At 43.0% G+C, this 24,250-nt stretch overlaps 1 protein-coding gene across 2 annotated transcripts in view; it reads left to right on the top strand.

Moving 5' to 3' along the window:
* Window positions 1-4,130: 4,130 nt before the first annotated feature.
* Window positions 4,131-24,250, top strand: part of GHR (growth hormone receptor) — a 124,337-nt gene continuing 104,217 nt past the window's right edge. Inside the window, exon 1 of one of the 2 annotated variants that reach the window (XM_030470133.1) lies at window positions 4,131-4,502. The gene's annotated coding sequence lies outside the window, so the exon portion shown is untranslated. The remainder of the gene's footprint in view (window positions 4,503-24,250) is intronic. The other variant, XM_030470134.1, reaches the window with a different exon arrangement.

The following is a 24,250-nucleotide window of genomic DNA, read 5'->3' as shown; positions in this document are numbered from 1 at the left end:
GGCAGGAAGAGAGTCAATGAGCGTAAGTTGAACTAGGATGGTCAGACTGGAGAAGAAGGGAAACCTTTATCACCATGAGGACAGTGCAGCAGTGTAGCAGGTTTCCCCAAAATATTGCGCAGTCCCCACCCCGGAAGTTTTTGAAACCTGGCTGGGTAAAGCCCTGAGTTACAAGGTCTGACTTCTTCACTGATGCTGCATTGAGCAGAAGGTTGGAATACGGAGATCCCTTTCAAGCTGAATTTTCCTGGGATTTTATGATTGGTTTTTTGGTTTGTTTGGTGGTTTTTTTTAAAAAAAAAAAAAAAAGGCAAAGAAAATAGATAAAAACATAGATTTAAGCTGCAGGTAAGAATGTGGAATAGGAACAATGTCTTGATTTAATCTCAGTCTCCTGCAGTTTTTCATGCAGTTTTGAAAAATAAGAACTGGTTTTGTAATTTAATATAAGGTAGTTCCTCACTCAAGAGAAACACATTCATACTCACTTAAACCGCAAACGACATGGAATTTTGAACTTCTTGGACTAGACTCAGAATCTCAGGCCTCATCTAAAAGCTCAACAGGTAAAGCAATATCAATTAAGAGTGCATTTTGGAATACCATATTGGCAAAATGCCCAGCAACACAAAAGTCACTTTATTTCCTTCCAGAATAAACTCTTATTAGCGGAAGACTTCCTTTTTCTGTACCCTGCACATGGACCTGCACATGGACCCCATTAAATTGATCCAGAAATGTCTATATTAACATAGCTTTTGCTGACTATAGGAAACTATCGCCTGCTAAACCAAGCAATCAGAGTTCAACTGTTGTAACTCCACTTACGGCAGATTTTACCATAGCTACCTTTCTGCTGTACAAGCACAGACCCAAGCCAGTGCTTACACTAGGCATTCACAGCCAGTCTGGCAGAAATTACTGCCAAACATAACATAATGTGCACTAGCTGTAGCTACCTTAAAGTGAAGGAACCTCTTCAAGATGAAGAACTAGTATGAACTGAGCTGCTGGAATCCTATTTGACATCCTGTTGATAAACACTGCATTATACAATAACATAAACAGAGAGCAAAGCCAGATCCGGCTATCATTTTGTCTTCTGAACATGGTTCCAGAGCATCATGCTCAGAAAGGAGAGCACTTTCCATACACTGTTTGGAATGGACTGGAGTGGCAACCGTGTGTACAGAGAAAAGAGCATTTACATTAGCTAGTGTTGGTATTACTGGATATCATGTTGGAACAAATGTTTCATGTCAGAACAATGAATTTGGGTATCTTTACCACGTGTATTCAAGCCAGACTTACTTTTTCAGGCTTTTTAAGGGGATTGGAGAGAATCTGGAATCTGTATAAAACAGCCTAAATGAAAAACTACACAAGCATACATGAAATAATACACAGTTTGATAAGTAGATGTTTCCTAACAGATGTATAAAGAATATAATCACTTCCTATATTGTTGCTAAGCTAAATTTAAGCTTCATGCTCCATCAGATACCAAACTGAAATATTCTGAAGTTAATTTCTGTTAAAGATTAAAATACTACCACAGACTAGCAGCACAGAATATTATAATGTCCTCCAAAATCCTTCAATGAAACTGAGTATATTAGTTATTAAGACAGATTTCTTCTTTTTTTAATAAGAGAGAAGCCCAGAGGTCACTGACCATTTATTATGCTATTTACTTTTATTGGAGCAATGAAGAAATTTTTTTCCTACAGCCACTTAACACATGTGCTTTTGTAGCTCCAGGACTAGGTGTAGACAGTGTTGAAACTTAAATAATAAGGAGTGAAGTCATAATTATTAAAAAAAAAAAAAAGAAGGAAAAAAGTCTGAATTCTCTCGTTTTAGAACTTGAGAGAATCGATTTCACAAACTTTCACCCCCTTCTACCTGCATACTGATGACTTTCACTCCCCCAAAGGCCCCTTGCTATGCCAAGTCAGGACCCCAGCACAGCACCTATCTACACTCTTACCTGTGACATGTCTTCCCAGTCCCATCCACACCCTTTTCTGATATTGAAGATTACTTTAGCTGCTTTTGTCTACATCTGGTCTTGTTGGCAGTGAACTGTTTCACATTAATCCCCATGAAAGTAAACCACCTGCAATGAGAATGTTATCTAGCATACAGAAACCCAGGATATATTCAGGAATATATCCTGAATATATTCAGGATTCGAAATCCAGAATATATAATAAATCTACTGGTTTTTTTATTATCTATGCTTACTTGTACATATAATGAGAGACCAGTAAAGTATTTTCTATAGTTTATCTATGTGGTATTTCAGATGTTCAACTCTCACTGCTACTGAGCCAATACAAAACTGTTTATAATAATCTCAGATCTCACTATGTTACAGGAATTTTGTGCTAAAACATGTCTGGAGCTGGAATACAAGTCTCTCTCTCCTCACACAGTGCTCCAACCTCAAAACTAGAGTCAGGATCAGGTCTGTGGTTGCAATTTCTAACCCAATGAGTTACTAATCATGCTTTGCCATAGCTTCAGTAGCAGGAGGTAAGAATGAAAGGCCTGAGGAACAACAGCTAGTTTGACAGCACAGGCATCTCCCACGAGATGTGGATGTGAAAACCCTAGCTAGTGATAAGAACCAAAACTTAATGTCTTTGTGCGTGTGTTACTGGAAAGGCTATTGCATTGGCACTGTCCAAAGAGGGTAGAGTTCTGTTTCATGATTTTTTAAATAAGGAAAAGGCAAGAGATGGTTCTGGTGTAGGAATAAGAAAGATGTATTTGTGTGCCTTAGTTTAAAGCCTCGATGGCACTTCTGGCAGATAGGTATTGACATGTGAGGTTTAAATTCCATTAAGACAATTAAAAATTGATGAGGTCACATCTCACGGTCCATCTTGCCCCAGCTACATGTTTTTACCACCCTCTGCACCCCCCATTTGGTTTGGCACTCATGGGAGCGAGCAGAGAGCCAGCCTGGAGTGCCAGCCTGGCTGACGACTGACCACTTGCTGTTTGCAGGTCAGTCTTTAAGGCACATCATCTGCTCCAGGCCAGGCAGCACCAAGACACACCCGTCCTCGTGCAAGAACAAGGGAAGGGCAGCACCAACCTGAGCAGCAAAAGCTGTCAGGACTCCACCGTCCCTGGCCCCTGGAACCCAGCAACTCCCATGCAGTGGCACCAGCACTCGTGTTCATTGAGCCACAGCAGGCAACTCCGGTGAGCTACAGTTCTCTTCTACTCTGGGTTAATTTCAGAGGGGGATTTGCATTATAGCTTACCAAATGATTGTGAAACTCTTGCAACACTGGCTTGTGTGGCTCTTGTCCACCTCTGTTGCCGAGCCTGCATGAAGTGAGGGGTGTGACGGCTGCTGCAAGGGCCTTAAAGATCTGTATGTCATTGCTGAAGTCACCTTTGTACATGCGGGTCCATCTCTGCTACTTCGTCAACCTAAATGATACCTAAATAAAGTGGTGGCACTACGCTCATTTGGACCGTTCTCCTTCCTAAGGTGTTTCTCAAGAGAAATCTTTAGTATTGTAGAAGCCCAAGCAGCCGTTCTCCCTTTCGCCTAAGCTCATTCCTGCACTGACGCTGCCCCGCCGCACACCTAGCCAAGGAAGCTGCCCGCTTTCAGCCGCACAAAGCCGCTTCGTTTCAACCCGGCAGCCACAAGGGTGACCCCCTTCTCCGCAAAATCGGATTCACCGCCTTCCCCAAAACAAACTCGGGCCACCCCTGCCCTCCCCGCACATGCGGGGCTCGGAGCCGGGCTCTCCCCTCGCCTTACCAGCGGCGACTCCTGCGGGGTGTGTCCGCGGCGGAGCCGTCGCTCAGGGGCAGCTCTGCCCGGCACGGCGGACCGCTGCAGTAGCCGCCGCCTTCCCCTAGACGGAGCCCCGCGGCGCAGCTAAAGTACCCCGGGGGCAGCGGGGCTGGCAACCGCGCTCCGGGGCACCCACCGCCCCGCCCCGGCAGACGCGTTACCCCTGCGCGGCGCCGGCCTCGACCCTCTCCCTCCCCTCCGCGGCATCGGCGGGGAGCCAGAGCCAGCAGCGAGAGGGGCGCGGCGGCCATGTGGGGGGGAAGAAGGAGGAGGAAAAAGAGGAGGAGGAGGCGGCAGCCGCTGAGCGCCCCGCACCCCGGCACGGGTGGCGGCGGTCGAAGGCAGCGCTACCGCCGCTGCAGGGGAAGCAGAGTAGGGCGGGCTGTGCCCCCGCCGTCCCCCACATCGGCCCAGCCTCCCGCTCCGCCCCGCCCCTCCCGCGGGAGGGGTGCGGGCTCAGCCCGGCGCCCGGTCGCCGTTGCTCGCTGTTGTCGGTCGTTGCTGCCTCTGAAGTTGGGGCCGGCTGCGGGCGGACGCAGCGCGATGCCCTGCGGTGCCGCCGCCGCGGCGGCCGCTCGCTGAAGCGCTCCGATGGTGCCGGCGCCCGCCGAGGGGGGCCGCGCCCGCCGCCGCCCGCCGCGACGCCGAAACTTGGGCGAAGTTTCCGAGTGAGTCGGTGAGTACCGGGCGGCGGCCCCGCGCCCCGTCCCGCCGCTGCATCCCGCGCCGGGGGGCTGTGGAGCGGCTTCCTCGCAGGGTCCGACTCCTGTCGGGCACCGCCTGACCGCTCCCCGGCTCTCGCGCAGGATTTGTGAACAGCCCCCGCGGCCCCGGAGCCAGCGGGAGCGCCCGGCGTGTCCCGCTGGCTGTGCAGGCGGACCCGGTGCTGGCCCCGCGCCGTGGCAAGTGGGAGTGAGCTCCGGCAGGGCTCGGACCCGCGGCTGGGGCGGAAAGTTGTGCGACCCGGTGTGCAGCGGGTGATGGTGGGGGAGGGAAACGTGGCCTGGGAGGTCTGGGGAAACGGCGTTCTTCAGAAAAATCTTTTCTGTACGCTCTTGGGCTGAAAAAGCAGAGCTTTTTTTGAAAAAAAGTGAGCTGCCTGCGCCTCGGTCTTCCCTGCTGTCACAGACCTGATCGGAGTTTCACGTCTGTGTGGTTTATTCCAGTTTATACAAACTTTCCCTCACCCTACTCCTCCCCCCCCCCCCCCTTTTTTTAAAACTTTGCATGCCATCACTGATCGCGTTTCTTAGCGTGTGGTCTGCCCTAACTGCAGCACGGGGGAAAACGGAGAGAATGCTTTTAAAGACAAATACTGCAGATACTCTGAGCATAAGTATAGAAAACGGCGGGTGTTACTGCAGAGCAGTAACTGGTGTTTTCTCACAGCAACGTCTTCGGTGATATCTGTTGCAAACTCTCACGGGCTATTTCTCGAGATCAAGTAAGTGGATGTGCATTAGTTACTCATCATTTCAGTAGTGTATATCTCGTTCAGAATCTAGTGTGTTATTAACTTACTGGATTCAGTCACAGTTCTGCTTTCGTCCTTGTGTAACAACTACAAAAGACCCACACCTGGTCATCCTCCTATTCATGGTTAAATCGGAAATAAGAATGCAGCAATTAAAAAACTGTAGCTCTCCGCTTGCGTTGGATCCCGTTGTATAAATGCTTTAAGGAAGTGTTTGCTGGTGGGAGAAACTGAAGTTATTTACCAGGTAAAGAGCTGCTTAACTTAAATCTGAAAGACTCCTAGCTGTAGCACAGACTTGATTGCTCACACCAGCGAAGAAAATGTAGTTAGGAATAAAATCAATATAAGGAGATTTGGTAAGGCTTATTTGAACACTGGTGTTTATTTAAAAGCTGCTATTTTAAATATCGAGATTAGAGTAGATTGCAGTTGAGATTTTTTGTGGCTCTGAGTGGTAAATACAAGTATTACTGAAAGTTATTCAGGCAGCTTGAAATGTTTAAATAGGAACGTGGTGTCTTTCACCTCCACCACATCTCAGTCTCGCATTACTAGAATTGCTACTTGCTGTGTTAATTCGGGACGTTAGCGTGTTTTAATAATTACAAAGGATTGACAAACCAGCCAGCTTGCAATGCTTCTAAGGGGTAATTTCTAAAATTGCCAGTAATGGTAGTGGTACTTTTATTAAATATATGAAAATAACTGTTTAAACTTTCTCAAATGTATACTGAAGTCATGGATACCCCCCCAAATGTTTTGGAGTCATATTCTCCAAGTATGGTCAAGCATTGTTTCCATTACCATGGGATGTTTCATTGTCTCCCTGTGTGGATGTATCTGCACAGCACAGGGCAGCACCATGCAAATACATAACACTGGAGGCTCTATAGAGGTGTTATTTTCCGTAGCACCATGAAGCACAGCAGCAACCCTCCTGGAGAGCACTTGGGTGCCTCTGCCATGCTGCGTGTGCTGGGGAGATGTACAGAGCTCGATTCTGCATGGTTTTACAGTTGCACATGCTCCTTCACTCTGTATGTGACCTGTTGTGCCCATTTGAAGTAGGGAAAGCTCAAATGAATATTTGATGCTGTTTCCCTATTTCTGGGAACTTGGTAACTTTCTTTTCCATGATCTCAAGACAGAGGAAGTATGATATATATATATACACACACCAATATGTATTTACCTATATATATATATTGGTCCTTTAGGGTATAACTTTCACTCATAGGGTCTCTTTCACTTGACCATATGACATTTCTGTTAATGTATATATAAACTCGAGGTAGCCCTTGCTGCTATCAAATGAAACTTCTTTTTGCTGCAGAAATTGGTTTTTTTAATCAAAGCTAGTGTTTATCTTGCGCTGCTAATGGGAGCGTCGAGCTGAATAAATATAACATTGTGTGTATTATTTGAAATACCAGATTCCCATCAGCAAAATAGAAGCTGTGAATATTTATCATTGAGAAAGCAAAGTAGGCAGGGATGCTTTGATTTTTTTTTTTTCCTGATTTAAAAAAAAAAAAAACAAAAAAACAAAAAAAACCCACCAACCATCAGACGTGACAGCACTTGCATTCAACCCAGGTGAAGCTCTTGCAATCTTAACGTAGGTGCCAGAACACATTTTAGAGCATTGCAAATAAATAAAAATGGTAGAAATAACGAGAAGAGGAGATAAAGTTGGTGGGGAAAGAAAGGGCAAGGATACCAGCAGTGCAGTAATGGGTCTGCTTAGTCCACATGTGCATCTCAAAATGATGGGTTAGCTTGAGGATTAGGTTCCTTTTAACTAAAAGAATCTTGCTTATTTTTTCACTAAATATTTATCTGATGGCAGGCCCAGCAGAGCTGGAATGCTGATTTTGGGAAGAGGGCAGTGTGAGGAAAGCAGGCAGAGAGGCGGCAGGGCTGCCACTACAGTTGTGGCAAAGGCGAAAGGCTGACGCAATGACATACTAGCTTGGCAGGGATAGATTTATGTCAGGACTTGAAGGAACACTTTGTGCTCAAATTGTTTATCACAAGGGAAATCTGTCTTTACTGTATATGAATCCCAGTTTAAATTCTTTGTATGAGGTGGGCGTTTACACGTAATATTAATTTGTGAGTGATGTAACGAGCATCCTCTTACCAAAGAGCTGGTTCTCAATGTATGAGAAACAATTTTTTCCTAGTAAATTGTAAAGGCTGTTTCCTGACAGAGATGGATGTTGTCCATATCACGTTTACTGCAGATTATGAAATTAAAATGCATTTAAGCATGATATCTTACTGTCCTTTAGAAAACAGGTATTCTACTGAAAAGAAAATCATCACCAGAAACTTTTTGGTTTTAATTATTAATAAGTTCATATAAACTGCAGAAACACTTCACAATAGCAAGGTGGTTTGCAATAGGATGGAACTTACCTAAACAAGATAATGTTCCTTACTGTTAGCTGAGGATTTCAGAGGCACACTGTTGTGAGAGTGTAAAGAACAATTAAAATTGTCTTTACTGAAGGAATAACAGCTGGAAAACACCTGTTATCCAGTTTTCTGCTTCAAGCAGTAATAGTCACTGATGCATGAGATACTTCTGTTAAATGTGTGAATGTACGCGCACAGGCATTCTGTTAAGAGTAACTTTTCAGGTGTAAGGTTGTCCCTCTTCATTCCTTACCCGATCAGTAGCTGAAGGATTGTAGCAGTAATCAAGCATTTATGAACTTTAAAATTTCATTTGTCATGCTGTTCATACCTACCATGCTAATCATATTTATGTGAGTCTTTTGACTTTCGAGAAAACCCGCTGACCGTGATGCCGACATCTCTACTTTCTAAATCATGCTCAGTTTTCTAACTTTGAGTTATTAAGATACTTCTATTTGTAGCATAGTTGATTGTCCTGCTATGTGTCCAAACTAGTGGTTACATTTTGTGGAAGGGATCTGCTGCATGGGATCGTGGTCAGGCAGGGGAAGGTCACACAGGGCTGCTGGAGATCTGGTGGAGACAACGAACTCTGGGGAACGCTGATGGGAGGATATGGAGCTCTGGTAAATTTAGCAGAATATGTAAACTTCTCTGCATCAAGAGAGTAAACACAGCGCCCATTCTTCTGGTGTCGAGGGAGTTATGCTTTCCCATTTCTTCTTTTCTGTAGCCGTTTAGAGAGAAACACAGCATTAGGGTATCTCACTGCCAGACCTGCTAGGCCTGTGCATCAAGCATTGAGTGACTACAGAAGTGGGTGTATGACGTGGGAAATTGGAATCAGAATGAGCAAAGAGAAGATGCTTCACCAGCTTTACACTCATTAAGACAGAAGGTTTCTGTCTCTGATTGCTTGATAAGCTTACTGCTCATAATCCTAGAACAAAGATGATGTATGAAGACATAAATACAAATAATCAGTTGCATTTGGGTACCATTTAAACTCTGGGCAATAATAGGGATGGAGATAATTAACATTTAGAACTTCAAAAGCTGCCATAATACTGTCATAAATCCATTACAGTCTTCAAATCCCATTCATTAGTAGTCAGTCCAAACATGAAGTAATATTTCAGATGTGCTACAGAGTAATGTCGTGCAATACAGATTTATCAGCAGCTAACACGCACCAACTCTGAGGGGTAGCTGGAAAGAGTTCAGTTATTAGTAACAACCATCATGTTGCATCATTCAAGCACTTAAATTGAGTTTGAAGTTTGTCTGCCTCAGGAGAAAATGAGATTGGTAAAACTTGGCCCTTCAGTAAGAGAAAAATCAAATCCTGACCTATGACCAGGAGCTGTTCCAGCACCATGCTCAGTGGCTATTGATTTGCACTCCAGGCTGTCATGGCATTGTGGTCCTGGGCAGCCCAATAAAGTCACTCAGTACTCTAGCTTTTGTCATGGTGCTGGTTCAGGTCTGGCCAACCTAGAACTTGGGGAGAACAGAAGTCTTTTTACCTGCTCTTCTCCAGCTAGAGACATGCAGTAACTGTTTGTAGCCTTGAAAACCTGCTACACCTGTAGAATGCTGCGTTTGTTCAAATCCCAGTGGCCTGGCTCCATATTCTGGTAGGTGTTTAGGATGCACTGATGGTACCCTGGAGGTAGAAACGCTAACGGTGTTAGTTCTGTGAACAGAAGTCTGTGTGCCTAACCAGTATGCAACAGATTTGAGGTTTAATCTGTCCATGGTTCGTCTCTGCAACCTTACTGGTATAGCCAAATAATTCTTTTTTGCTCCTGTTGGAGTTTGGGGATCTGGTAGGGATAGTTTGACCCTGAAAGAGAGCCTGCAGGCCAGGAGAAACAGACTGAAAGAACCAATAAATTTTATTTCATCTGTCTCGGTTAAATGAGTGTGTTTGTCAGCTTTTGTTTCACTTCACGAACAGCATGCATTATTCCCAGCTGGTCTCAAATGTTCAGCTAGCAGCCTGGGTTTTGCTGTATTTCATGGTTTTTATTTTTTTGCCTGCCTTTTTCACAAACACGTAGGAACTTATGGCAGTGTTAACTTGAGAATGAATCGGTGGAGAGGGCTCTCCTTTATTGCATGACTGAAAATACTGTTTGGTACTGAATGCTTATTAAATTGTGTTTACTCAAGAACTGTGTTGTGAACCTACTTTATAATTGTTTTGAGCAATGCCTTGCATACTGTTTTCATCCAAAAAAAGCTTGAACTGTTTGGTGTTTCGACTGTTAACGAGATTCCTCGTGGCTTTATGTGATGCTGTGAAAAGTAAATGAAAAGAAAGCGGGATTTCTTCTAGATCATGGTTCTTATCCCTTGCTTTGTTTGCATGAGTTGAAGAAGACGGATTGTGATTACGTTTGGGATCAAGCTCTTCTGCCTAGAGTAAGGAAAGTCTCGGATGAGGATCGAGAGGAGAAAAACAATTAGAAGCAATGAGCAGCTGTATCTCTGGCTTTGATTACTTTTTGTGGCTAAGCCCAGTAAGGTCTGTCCAGGGAACACTATAGAACCTACAAAGAAACCCCCAAGAAATCATTGCTTTTGTAATGACTGTGACTGAATTTAGGCAGAGAGCAGCTCTAAGGTCTAAGTCAGATACAGCATGGTCAGGACTCCACAAGCCCATCTGTACTTCACAGCATGAAGAGATCAGGCCCAGTGAGCTGTGCTAGGGCTTTAGTCTTCCAGGTTGAGTCCTGGCTTTTGTAGGGCAGACATTAGGGACATGCATGCTGCAGTGTGTTAAGCCACCAGAACGAATGATTTGCAGCATGCAGTGGGAAATCCTGCTCTTTTTTTCTTGAATCTCTTTGCAGTTTTTGGCTCATCCACGCATGTAACTGAAACACATACAGCTAAAACTTTCCGGACTTGACTTGTCCAAACAGTGCCAGCCTGCTGGTCCAGTACACGTTCTTACTCGTGGCCATAACTTCACTGCGATAGGATCAGAGAGGGTGTGCAAGATGGTGCTTTACGCTTGTTAGCTGTGATTTCTGACCTTTGGAGAGCAGCAGTGAGTCCCTGGGTTCGCTCATGCTGGGTGGTGGTAATAAACACTGCACAGGAGAGATGCTTGTTACATGATACAGTCACTGCTGGCCTCCTGTATGCTGGCCAGTCCTGCTGGTGCAGGACAGTGTGTACGGCATGGAGGGACTGCAGCCAGGGATGAAGAAATGGCCCCTCCACCTCCCTGGGAGGAAGGCTATTTTTGTGGAACCGTGTGATGAGCTCTGGTATCTTTCAGTACTAAGGTGTGTTTAATAAGGGTGGCCATATCAGTTCAGAAACCATTTCAGAAAAAGCAGACACTGTTGTAAAGCAGAACGTTGTTACTCCTGGTTCTTAGTTTTTCGCTTGAACAGTTAATTTCCTTGAAATAATAGGTAGCTTTGAGAGAATGAATTTCTTTGATTGTACTGAGTCCAGACACACTTTTCTCAGTGGCACGTAATTTATCCACCACAAAGCACATGCAAGTGGTTTAACTACAGTGGATACTGCCTGATCATTCTTCAGGCTTTGGCTGACCACAGGGATGCTGGCGGTGATGGCAGGAAGGATGGCATTCACTGGTTTAAGTGATGCTAGGGGTCTGCCTAACTTGCACCAGAGCAAGGAGGAAAGCAAGAATACTTGCATGAAGATCCTTTATACATCATTGATTTTTCAGGCTTGCTGTGTATAACTGTGTAGAACCTGTATCTGACGGACAAGGGAAAGAAGCAGTATATTGTGCCCTTGTATCTTTGATACAGCTTGTGGCATAGGTGAATGCACTTAATGCCATGATGGAGAAAGTAATGCTGTTTACTGTTGCACCCGTGCATTTGTTGCAGCCTAGTTTATTGCTTTTTTCTGATTACAAAAAAGTTAATGTTTTATTGAAGTAACCAGAAGTATTGTGAAAATCATTTCAGGTCCCTTTTCGTCTCCCATTCTACTCCTGCAGGCAGAGGGCTCTCTCTGTAAGAGCCCAAGGGAGCTTTATGGATCCAGTGGTAATATAAAGTCCCATCTGTCAAAAAGCAAGAACATAAGATTTAGGAGGATGGATGACTCCTGATGAGTTGTTCACATTGACATTGAACAAAATGGAAATTTTAATACAGAGCTTCCGTTTATGTAGTTGTACTCCTGCTTTGTATGCTGACGTATGATTTCAGGTATAATTCATTTTTTAATGAATTTTGGCCTATCATTTGAACGTTATTTCAAGCCTAAGGAACCTGAGAGCCCAGTTAACCACATGAGATCTCAGAGCAGAAGAGGGAAGTTTTCCACAGTGGGCAAACATGTTCTACAGGTGTTTCAGTTTGCTAAATCATGCAGAAATGAAGAGGAGTTTTTATGATGTGAGGGATCAAGAGCCAGTGACTGCATACACATTGTGGATAATTTCTGACACAAAATAGAAAATGGTATGTAGAAAGATCAGGACATGAAAGCCTGAGGAACTTTGGAAAGACTGGAGTTACAGACTCCAAGCTATTTGATTCCACTGTCTTAAGGCAAAACCTGAATGTAATGTGACCAGTAATCTAAAGGATATGCTTAAGACCAAGTGTAATGATTTGTTTAAGGATATCTGAAGTGTCTGGACTAAAACACAGTAAAGAACCAAACCCTCAAGACGATTAAAAAATTCAAATATAACTTGAATTGCACCCAGAAGTACATTCCCATAGTGCCTTATTTTATAAATAGACTTTTTAATGAATATCACTGTAAAGATTATGCTACTTCATGGGTAAAGCTGTGTTAGGAGTAGAAATGGTTTTGGTAGTGTAGGACTCATTTTGCCAGAGGCTTGCATTGCTATGCTTTCCAAATGGCGTACTGGTTGCAGTGTTTTGTAGGAGCCTGTCAGTGCAGCAGCTCATAAAATATAGGGAACAGAAAGATGGTATTTTTGCATCAAAAAGCTGTAGTCTTTCACCAGCTAATTTTGAATGTGAGCAGTTGGTACACATACTGTTTGTATTGCATGTTTTGTTTATTGATGAAGTGGAGGGGGAAGAAAAAGGTAAGATGTCAACAAAAATTACTGGCACCATTTCTTGTTAGAAATGAAACAGAATAGGTATCTCTTGCTAGTTATTTATTTGTCTGGATTTTTTAAACCAATTTTAAAAGGTTCTTGCCAAGGAGTGACAATAGGCTGTGGCTTGGTAATCCTGTTTGTATGAAGCAGAAGTTTGCACTTAAAGGCAAAAGAACAATCATCTCTCCTACTGTCTACATGTCAGTCACCTGTATTGACCAGATATCTTGAAAGTGAGCAGAAGTACATTAATTCCCATTCACACTGAGCAGTGCTACAGAGCAGTGACCTCAGCTGTGGCTTCTGTATTGGCAGGTCACACAGCCGTCTGTTCTTAGGGCTTTTTGTTTGCTCCATCAGTGGTGGCCAGGCTCCTCTGCCCATGGAGCCATGTGCCAAAACCTTTGCTCAACTGAGACCAAGAGCTAAATAGTCTTAGTCAACAGATTTCTTAAAGTTTGAACCCTTAAACACTTTCTAGCAGGGTACAAACTATTTTAGAAATTTCTTATGTTTACAGTATATATAAACATTCTTTATGTTGTCATTTTTCATAGTCTGTCTAGGTTGACAGCCTATGTCTCTATAACCTACTACAGTGACATTCATTAGAGTTACTGACTCTTATTCTGTGGAAAAGTTACCGTGATCTGGCCTGCCAGAGAGGGTGCAGAGTAAAAGATGGAGAGGGGAGGGAGGAATGCTTTTAATCTCTGCTCTGTCAGTGTCGATACCGGCTATGAGGGAGAAGTAAGCAGATTACTTGCAGAGGCTTGGATAGGAGGCTTTCTTATTTTCTTCTAGCTTTTCTTAAGCAGTCATATTAAATAATTGGCAAAGGCAAATACCAGAATGCTGATCCACAGCTTACTGGGTGTATAGTCAAATTGTAGACATCTTTAACAGAACAATCCCTAAAGAAGTAAAATGTATTAACTTGTGTGTTTCTTTGTTTTATAGAATCCACATTGAGCCTCATGGTATTGTTACAATTAATACATCTAGCAAAGCTACTTCCTGCACCTCATTCCAGCTCTTCTGAATGAAAGTTGACTTTCAGTTTTGGGTAGGGTTTTCTCAATTGTGTGGCTTAGAGGAAGCATGAAAGGACTGAAAGATGCTTCTTTTATGGGACAAATAAGCAATCTTTATCTCTTGCCACATTATTGTGTGGCTGTGGTGGGTACCAGCAAAACCCTGTGTTTGTGGTGTTGATTCATATCCTAGTAGATATGAATATATCAGTATAGCTCTTGATATTCTCAGGATGCTCTGATTACTCCCTACCTTAACAATACAGATAGGTGCTCTTAAAAAGTGATAGTAAAGTTCCCTGTCAGAAGCAGCACACTTGTTCGCAAGCTGTGGCTTGTGGAGCACTTGCAGACAATGCAGGTCGAAGCCAGCTTGGGGAGAGTGCTGAGCTGTGCTCGGCCGGAGGATTTGGCAGCTGGGGCTTCAATCACCCATTCAGCAGCCTGGGATCACACCTGCCTGCGCACCATCCCCCGTTCCTTCCCAGTCCCTCTCCCCGGACTGCTGCTGAGCAGAAATTGAAGTCTTTGTGAGTTTGAGCTAATGTATGTGAACTCAGCAATTGGGTTTCCTCTGATACCGAAGCAGCAGATGGTAAAGCCCATGTGTTAAGAGTCCGTAAGAGAATAGAGCTACAGAAGCTGGGGAGGTGCAGCACTGGTGGAGGTGGAAGCTTGTTGATAGAGAATAGCAGGAAGCCTGAACAAGCAACCGTGTTCATTATGGGAATTACTGGACAGTAATAAGGCATCTTCTGGGGAAAGATGAATGTTAATCTGCATTTTGTTCTGTTGGTGCAATTCATAGCACAGGTGGCTGGTGATCATTTATAGGTGCCATAATAACACAAACAATACCAGAGGAATTCAGACATTTGAAAAGCAAGAACAAAAAAGCACTGAAAGCACATTGAACAGGCTAGCATCGATTCTTTATTTTGGGTAAGCTTTCTGGGATGTATTAAGGGACTGAGACATGGAAGTAGACGGTAGCTCTAACACAGTAGATGAAGGATGGAGTGTATGTACTTCTAAGTGAACACCATAGACCTATTTGGATGTTCTACATTATAAATAGTTGCTTATTGTCAGCTCTGGCTTTGGGCCTTGACTTTTGACCCCTATTGCTCTCACCATTCATTCATTTGTCTTAGAGCACTTCAGTTAGTAGTGAAAAGGACTAATGCCATTTACTATGTTGTTTTGTCACTCAAAACAGTAAAAACAAAAAAACTGCTTGTATTCCCTCAAAGACTTCTTTGCAGACCTTTGTGTGTCTGGGTAGTGAGGGATGAGGCTTTCAAAACCATCCTGGCAACTCTTTTTGAGGAGTGATGCAGTACCTTACTGGGCTACAAGTAGGGAGCTTTCTGCAGATAGCTTTACAAACTTCAGATGTATTTTATCTAGCATTAGTATTTCTGGCCACTGTTTGGCTCAGAGATGTAGCCATGGACATTAAATGCAGGCTGCTTTTCTTCCTCTTATTACCAGCAAGTCACCATGTAGAACACAGTCATTTAATTGTAATGAATTTAAGCAAAAGCTGAAACCGTGAAGAAGTGCCACATGGACCATTAGAAATAATTATAACGGTATCAAGAAGACCCACAAGAGTAGTGTTTCGTCTTCAGCTAGTAATACAGCAGGGCATTGAGAAGTTGTGAAGGAGATTCAAAACAATCTCTCAAAGTTTTACCAAGATTAAGCAGTGGAATCAATTGTTGCCAGATGCTGAGTGAGAGAGAACATCAGCCACCACTGGGGGGATTAGTTTTCTGGAATTACTCAGTCAGATATCAGTCCAGTTTTTGTAGGGGGATATTAGTACCCTATGGACTACCCTACAGTTTGAACGACAAGCAAGCAAGCAAGTATGCTATTTTGGAGGAAAGTGTTTCTTACCTATCCTGTTAGCTCCAGGAACGCATACAGCATCATTTATTTGGGAATTTAATGTAGCTGTGGAAAAGGGATTGTGGCATAGAATGCAGGATTGGAGTGAAAGATTTGGTCTGCATTTCCCAAGCAGTAGCTCCTGGAAGCGATATGCAGCTTGTGGCTAGGAACGGGGCCATATTCCTGGCCGTGACAGCAAGGGAGGCTCTGCAGTGAACTCAGAAAGACCTCAGCCAGACATGAGCCTTCAAAGCCTGCGCTCATGGCACTGGTTTCCAAACCCCAGCAGAACCCCTATAGCTATTCTGTTTGGGGTTTTTGGGGTATTTGGGGGGGGGGGGGGGAGGGTTTTTGGTTTTTTTCCCTCTAAGAACAGGGGAATACTTGTTTGAGTGTTTGGGTGTTGCTTTGAATGTATTGTGCTCTTCATTTTTATGTAGTCTAGGAATTAGTAATAAGCCAGGTGCTGCTTGTATTTCACGGATGATATATCTGACCCAAGAGTCCAGGGAACCTACGAACAGACTATTCCTGTTCTTCAAGCCATTCTCTTTGGCAGTAGCATGAGCTGAAAGGTTTACATGAATTAAAAATTCATGGCTGAATATGAAGTCAGGCCATTAAAGTTATCTGCTGATCAGACCCCCTTGAGCAGTTCATTAATAAAAAAGTGAAAATCCAGCACTGTACTGACTAAATACATGTAATTGCTTCAGTGATAGGTGCTGCTGGGAGGAATCTAGCATCCTTTCTGGAGTCTGGTTTGTTGATGTATTGTATGACCCAATTGGTAGCAAGCCTGTCTTGTGAGGCACAGAATATTAATATCCTGCACAGCTACTTTGCTAATTGAAATACAGTGCCAGCATTATTTGGGACAGATACGTATTTGATAACCTATTGCTGCCAAGTTGCATGGTAGAATAACTTTTTTCCATCATGAAACTTTCCTGCACTGTTCATCAGAAACCTGAGCCTGAGAAACTCTACTTCTGGTAAGATTTAAGGGTGAGTTTCTAGTCAAGGTGTTAATAGGCATGTTCTGTTGCTCACTAGCAAATCTGTTCATTCTGAAGTTTGCCATATCGTACTAGAAACCTAGGCATTTACTCTAAGTTCAGCATGCTTTCAGAAAAGGTAGACTGTGGTGCCAAATTTATTTAAAAGTTATTTTCATAAATCTAGAAAAACTTAACCAAACACCTCCTAGATAATTTCTAACACTGGTCTCTGCCACATGATGTCTTAACTTCAGGAAACAAGCACTTCTTCACCAATCTCAGAATGGCTAAAAGCTCGCTCTTTAGCAAAAAAAAAAGGAATCTGACAGGCCCCAAGCACAAACCAGTCTCTTTGTGGAGGCTTGCCCACAGGACCTCTGATATGCTGGCCTTTAAAGTTAATGTAGACACCTGGAGTGGTGCGTCTGATCGTCTTTCCTCTGTTTAATTTCTCTGTTGTCTGAATTCTGCCTGAAAAGTAGATTGGCACATGTTCTCTTATTTTTCAAACTAGTCATGCCAGCTATGCATAAAAGAGCTGGAGCAAAAGCATTCCATATCCGTTGTTAAGTGTTTTATTTTCCAGACTAAAAACTGAATACTTGCAGCTCACATGTCATTATATGCTTGTTATTTCTAATTACTTTCTGGCATGTTCCTGGGTGTTTTGTAGACAGGAAAATATATTTGATTATTTTTCTTCAAACACGCAGCTGAAATGCTTCCATAACTGGGCTAACAAAAAAAAAAAATAGTACTCTGTGAGGTGGAAAACTGTCAGGAGAAATACATGTGTGGACGTATTAACTTGTTCGTTTCTGAAAGAGTAACTTGCTTCTTCCCTTATTGTCAGCAGGCATTTTGTCCTGAAGGAATAAGACTGTTATATTTCATATCTGGAAATCAGTCATCAAGCATATTTGCATCAAGCATTTTTTCAGAGCATGTGAATGTGTGTTTTTACCCTGCAGGTATTCTGTATACTGCATCGTGTTTTACCAAAGGAAACTGTGGTGTTTCCATACCAGATTTCATACATACAAATTCATAAATGCACATGTACACAGAAGCAGGTTTGCAGTTTCTACCCTTGAGATAAGCTACTAGCGAGCTACGATAACTCTCCTGAAGCTGGTGGTAAATAGAAACTGCATGAGTGAAAAATCAAGTTTCCCAGCTGGCATTCCCTTTGTTTCTTGGGATTTTATTCTCTCTTGACTGTTAGTTGACTATCCTGAAAATGTGCTGGAGTATCAGAAACCTATTGTCTCCCAAAATAGCTGTGGTTCCCGGCTCTGAACGTAAATCTTCAGGGTCACCACAGTTAGGAGTGGTGCAACTTTGTGGAGCACATCTCAGTACACAGGCGGCTTAGGATAGATGTGAAATACATTTGAAGGCTGTGGCTGGAAATTGAAGGCAAGTATTTTTTGTGTAAGGTTGATTAACTGGGGAGGCTTTTGTTTCTCTGCTGTGGGGGCTGCAGCATACACTGAGGTTTAGGTTGCCTGAGCTGCATCCCTGGCTGGGAGCAGGGTTTTCACTGGACTCATGCAACTTGTCCCGCAACTGCCGGGGTAGCAGGAGAGGTTGAGAGCTTGTGGCAGTGGGCTGTCTAGCCATCAGGAAGGGTTAGAGAGCTCCTTTTGGCAGCAACTCACAGCCAGATTGGTTTTGGCTAGGCACGAAGCTGCCTTTTGGCAGCCCCTTGTACCAAATGCTGCCAGCCTTGCTGCACGGCTGGGGCTGGAGGGAGCCTTGGGGCAGCTGGAGCCACAGGGCAAAGGGGGGCTTTGGGATCTGCTCTGTCACCTGCAAGGTGGCCCACATTCGTCGTGTGGCCCAGAGGTTTGTTGTCAGGGAAAATGGATCTGAGAGCTCTACAGCCAAGACATTGCGATCAAAGACAAATATTGGGCAGGATTTAGTTGTAGTATCAGATGGTAGATACGACCAAATTTGGTGGCTGGTGTATCTGAGTGATACCTCGTTAAGTTTGTTGGAGTTGCTGAAGAATATTCACATGGTGTAATATTACGCATCTGCATTAGACGCCTGAATTACTCACCTTATGTAGAGATTCTACCGATTATGATAAGCTTAAGACCTTAATTCAGCCACCTCAGTTTAGTGCCTGCTCTTCAGTGCTGTGCGCAGAATCTCCCTAGTATGTGACATGCTGTGATAAATGGGAGCAGACTTCTGCCTCAGGGGACATTTATTTATTACTAATACAGTGCCCTATCCATAGTTTGCAATTCAGTCAACTATGCTAAATAAATACGAAGATACTTGCCCCAGAGAACTGGCAGGCAGCATTCTGGAATGGCAGGATAATTTATAGCGCTGAACAAAACAAATAGTCACATGCGGCTGTGCTGTGTGCTATTTACTTGTGCTGTTAATGAGTTCTTTGTTGGCCGTGTGCCTGCTGAAATCTGACACTCCCCAATATTAGTTGTCTCTTTGTGCCTTGCTAAAATAGCTGTAGGAAAGTATTTTTATGAAATCTGAGGGTTTAAGGGAATTTTGAATATAACCTGATGAGGTATGACAGTGAAGGAATCCTCGAATATTCAATTTAGAGTGAAGATTATTAGTCTCTTCTGTGAAGTATATAGGTTTTCATTGTAAGCTTGCCTCTGACTGGGTGAAGCAAAGAAGTATTTTTTCTGGAGGGAAAAAAAAGAGTTTTCAGGAAACCAAGCCGGTTAAATTTTTTGAGTTGAATTAGACTAGTAGTTTCATCTCTTAGAAGTAGTTGGGACTATAAACTTATAAATGCTGGGCTGGTTAAATGCATTTTAACTAAAAATCAGTTTTTCAGTCTGAAGCATGATTTCAATGAATTGAAAACTGCTAAACAGAAGTAACTTCAAATAAATTCAAATAGTAAGTTTGAAATTTTCAAGTATATTCAAATTAATCAAAATATATTCTATTTTCTATTGCATAAAATGATAGAAATTGACTAGAAATAATAAAAACCAAACCAAAACAGTCCTCCTGTAGGGTTATATATCAATATGAATAGAGTCAAGTGAATTTTTTTTCATCATGCAGAAAGGATCTGTTACTGAGTTGCTTTTTGCTGTTAGGCTAACTGCTGTCAGTTTTCTTTTAGAGCGAAGCCTAAAAGTGTTTTTATGATGTTCATGAGGATATTAAAATGCCTTGAAACGAATAGAATTTTACTAAATTACTATTGACTGATGCCAGATATTGACTGTGGAAGATAACTATCTCAGATAAGGATTACAGTAGATGTGATGCTGCTGATACATGTTAGGCGCTGAGTGGGGACACATGTCCCTGTCCTTGAAGAGTTGGCAGTGTGGTGGGGAAGCTGTCACCCCTCATGCGGATGAGAGAGCGGAGCCCCGGAGCAAGCTGTGCCGAGTGGGCTCTGCAGGGTCTGCAGAGGCTCTGCAGCTCTGCAGGGCGTTTTGCTTTGCTTAATTTCCTAGCTGGAAAGTTATTTAACGAACCTTCTTCACTGCAGTTGGTGCTCTTGATAGCACAGCAGCCACGGCGAGCCAACCGCTGCTTCCTCTGCAACAGCCTCTCCAGGCTACAAGTCCTTGTGCTTGCCTCCCTTCTCCTGCTCTCCAAAATGTCTCACATCTCTTCTGTAAGCCAAATACCGCTCTAAGCCTTTCTCTGGTAGTCAGGTTTTCCGAACATCATATGTTTATCGATGCCTTCTGCGTGCTCTTTGTTTGGCAACAGCGCTGGAAAGGAGAAGCAGCCGAAAAGGAAAGTGGTGTATGTAGTTCTGGGAGTGGAGTGACTAATCACACTTCTTGCGTGTGCTCCTCCCATTAATTGCTGTGGCATTCCTGGTGCCTGTGAGACAATGGGAATTTGTCGTTGACTCGCATTCAGTTTGTGGTTCATCCCAAACACCTCTTCTTTTTTCCTTTTTTTTTTTCTTTCTTTTTTTTGGCGGGGGGGGAGTAGAGGAGGGAGGAGAGAGGGAGGCAGGGTTGGTTTTGGGTTTGTGTTTTTGTTTTGCCCTTTTTTTTTTTTTTTTTTTTGCAAAACTGCTGTTGAGCCTATCAATCCTTACTTACGTTGTTCAGTGGTAGAATATGACACTGACATTTAATCTTGTAATAAAGCAATGACAAAACTGTCTGGAATCATGGGAAATCCCTAGATGTAATCAGTTTTTTGTTTGGGTTTTGGTTTTGGGGTGGGGGTTTTTTGATAAACATTGCCCAGAATAAATGTGCGTTAGAAGAAGCTTCAGACTGAAAAATGCTTTAGCGAAATACACAAAATCCATTTCCAGGTTAGAGGTGGGCATAACAGGTTTCAATTTTGCAGTGGACCTGGACAGGTCCCATGGCTGTGTTAGCGTGGCATTGGTGCCCTGCTGCTGGCACTGTCCTTTGTGAGAGCAAACGCTCAAGGTCCTGTTTGGTTTATGGTCAGTAAAGATCCTGGCACTGCTTTTTTTCATGGGTTAAGGGGATAACTGTGGTGGCCAAACTAACCTTCTGACAGTATAGTTTCCCCTTTGGCCTTAACTGCTACTTACAAAACTTTGCAAATACAGCTCCTAAGCTGGAAGGCTGGTTTTCTTCACCTAGAGGGTGAGCCCTTCTAAGAGCTTCTACTCTCCCTGAGGCTTATTGCAAAATGAGAATGTTCCCTTTGTCTCTGGCATCAAATCAGGTTTGTAAACTTTGTTAACCAAAGAAATACTGAGTTCATATTCCAAAATACTTGGAATCTGGTTGTTGACTTTTGGGTACACAAGGCCATTGCTCTCACTCAGCGCAGTTTTGCCCTTAAGCTTCCAGATGATCCCTGTACACATTTTCTTGTTTATTCCCTTTTCTGTCAGAGGGCTTGTTCCTGGAAAATTGAATGTGAGCACAGTTTCCAAATTGTGCTGAGGGTGATCACTCTTTTGCTGTAAGAGCGCTTGATGGGACAGATTGTGGACATTTTACAGGTTACTGATTTTTTAACACTGCAGGTGGGAATATTTGACTTACCAGAGACGATGAACAGATGGGGTGCATGCCTAGAAAGGGAGATTGGCAGGTAGGATGCGAGTGTGAGGTTTAGCTGCGAGTTGCTGCTTGTAGGGCAAGTGGGAAGGGGTGGTAGCTGGGAGGGACTGTAGCAGACAGTACTTGCCAGTAGTGATTTCCTGACCTTCACCTACTCTCCTTGGCACAGCTTGCCCCACTGTCCTCCAGCTCATCTCCTTCACTTGGACATCACAGCTTCTTTTTCCTTTAAAGTTGACCTTGGTGCCAAAAGGTGAGCACCCATTGAACAGCTTGCTTCTCTGCCTTGGCTGGGCTCCCACTCTGGGTGCTGGATTATCTTTTCATTGTTATCTTCTTGGTTTGGGGCGGGGATGGAAGGGACAGAAGGCATGGAAGGGACAGAAGGCAGTACCGAATTATAAGGACTGGTTTACAGTGATTTTGAAGGTGGAGCTGTTCAGGATTGAGGAATAATGTTTTTTGTTTGTACAGCATTAATCAATTTGCATTCTATTTTCACAGTGACAGCTCAAATATAATCACTCTGCACCATGGGCTGCTTACATAAGTACTGTATATTCAAGTGAACTTTTTAACCTGCTAAATGAATCACATGGAGAAAGTTAATGCTATTTGTATTTAATTAAAAATTTACAAACCAAGCAGTAGAGTCTACACAAAGGCAGTGTTACTCTTTATGCTCAAGTTAATCAAGGGAAGCCTTATGTCTTTTTGAGGGGTGAAGAGTATGAGCTTCTGCTACAGCCAATTCACTGTAATAAAGGGTTTTTTTTAAAAAAGGATGTCCACTTGAATATTGTGAAATCCAGTAATGTTTAAAAAATACCTGAGCAGGGGTATAGCCTCCCTTTTCTGTTTGGTACTGCTTATTTCTTAATAATGTTATCTTCAGAGGGTTGGGGGAATGCTGAAAAACATTGAGTACATATAGCAAGGTTCATTCTGTCTGGTTTACTCCCTGTGTAGCTCCAGTCTGTTTAGGCATCTTGATAGAGATTCAATCTTACACTTAGTGCTATAAAATGCCTGAAAACATTTCATTTTGAAGGAGGTGTAGTATGCCTTTCTCTTGCTTTTAATGAAAGTTTATAGCCTGTCTTGTTGCCTGCAAAATTTCTCAAATGTGACTCCTAAAGGCTGAGTCCCGAGAAGAAATAAGAAAGCTCATTGTTAAGTGCAGTTTTAAGCCAAACTCATGAATGTTGAATGCCTGTGGTAAGCTTGGCGAGTCAAATAACTTCTTAGTACAGTCCTATTTGCTGCCCTTGGTTTATGAATGCCTCAGCTACTTAAAGAGAGTAAAAACAGCATCTTTTTCTATATCTTCTTTTTCAACTTGTGAGCAAACTTATTTACAGATATACACTTTGTGTATTAATTGCTGTCTGTATGTGGACACTACTTAGGTCCCAGTCATGCAGTGAGATGTCTAAGCATAAGCCACTGATAAAATTACTGGTGCAGGATGAGAAGGCATGCATGTCTCTGAACAGGGCTTATTTCATGTCTGGGCGGTGCTAAGGGAGAGCAACAAGGCATGTTTTAGCATGGAAATATTGGACAGACTGTTTCAAGTGCAGGGAAGGGACAGGAAGTTCTTAGTTAAACTACTGCGTAGGACTGACTCATACTTGTTTATATATTTGAAAAAAAAAGTTTTCTTGTTAAGTAGCAGTTGTGTTTGCAGTTAAATTATTTCAGGAGAAAGAGTGTGCTCGTGATTAATAGGACATTGCCCAAACATTACCAGAGTACAGGAATTTCAGAACATTTCAGATTAAGCTGCTTTTGAAAGTGAAGAAATCATCTTGCCCTCTGTTCTTTCTACTGTTTCTTTAACCAACAGTTAAACCGTCCAACTCTCAATGCCACTTACCAGTGGGAGAAATGTGAACACCACACTGGTAAACAGTTTTGCCCTTTGCAATTTGTAGGCACCTTCAGAATGGTGATAAATGGCTTCTGTTAAAGAGAGAGACAATTATGTTTAATTGATTGCAGTGGAGTGGTTTATGCCTTTTTAATTGTGCTACCTAAGATGTTTTCCTCCTTAGAGACTGTTACGTTCATTTACATGTTTTTCCATGTCTTACTGCAAATACTAACAGCATTCCAGAGCCTTCTCCTCTCACAGGGAATGATGACAGTTACCTCCTTGTGATCTATGGCTCACGTTATTGCATCCAAACCCAAATCCTTCATGTCCCAATTGCCCAAAATAGGGGTTTGGGTTCTTACTGTGCAGACTGTCAGCCGTAGCTAGTGGGCTCCCTTGTGGGTTTGAGTTGAATGCAGCTACAATGGTGCAGTGATATTTCTGTGTTTGTGTAACTGGCATGCTTTGTAATCATCAAGACAACCTTTTGGAAAGTACAGCTGACTTAATAAATGTGTTTCTGATGTTTGTATCTACTGGAAGAGGGATTTGGAGAAGGGAGGAGGAGAAGTTACCAAGAAAGAGAAAAATGAC

This window comes from Strigops habroptila, chromosome Z (assembly GCF_004027225.2).
Source record: "Strigops habroptila isolate Jane chromosome Z, bStrHab1.2.pri, whole genome shotgun sequence".
Classification (NCBI taxonomy): Eukaryota; Metazoa; Chordata; class Aves; order Psittaciformes; family Psittacidae; genus Strigops; species Strigops habroptila.
The sequence above is the reverse complement of the archived record's forward strand: the minus strand, read 5'-3'. Positions and strand labels throughout refer to the sequence as shown.